This window comes from Penaeus monodon, chromosome 22, assembly GCF_015228065.2.
Source record: "Penaeus monodon isolate SGIC_2016 chromosome 22, NSTDA_Pmon_1, whole genome shotgun sequence".
NCBI classification, from domain to species: Eukaryota; Metazoa; Arthropoda; class Malacostraca; order Decapoda; family Penaeidae; genus Penaeus; species Penaeus monodon.
This window is the reverse complement of record NC_051407.1, coordinates 16,963,877-16,964,162: the sequence shown is the minus strand read 5'-3', so window position 1 is coordinate 16,964,162 and position 286 is coordinate 16,963,877.

Below are 286 nucleotides of genomic sequence, written 5' to 3'. Positions count from 1 at the left end.
TGTACCAAATATAATACCCTAATCTCACAGAAATAATAAAAAATTATTACCTTCACCCATCAGATAAAATTGGACATTGTTGGAGAAAGTGATAAAGCCAATCATGGTTCGCCTGTCACCTGGGATCTTGTCCAGCTGTGCAAGCAAGGTGTCGCATACAATCTGAAAATATGAACAACTGGTTTCATTTAAGCTGCATAGAAATACTTTTTACAGCTCATACAGCCCCACATGAGATTGAATTTAGTGATTATCTTATATTTACCATGAATATCTTTAAACTCTA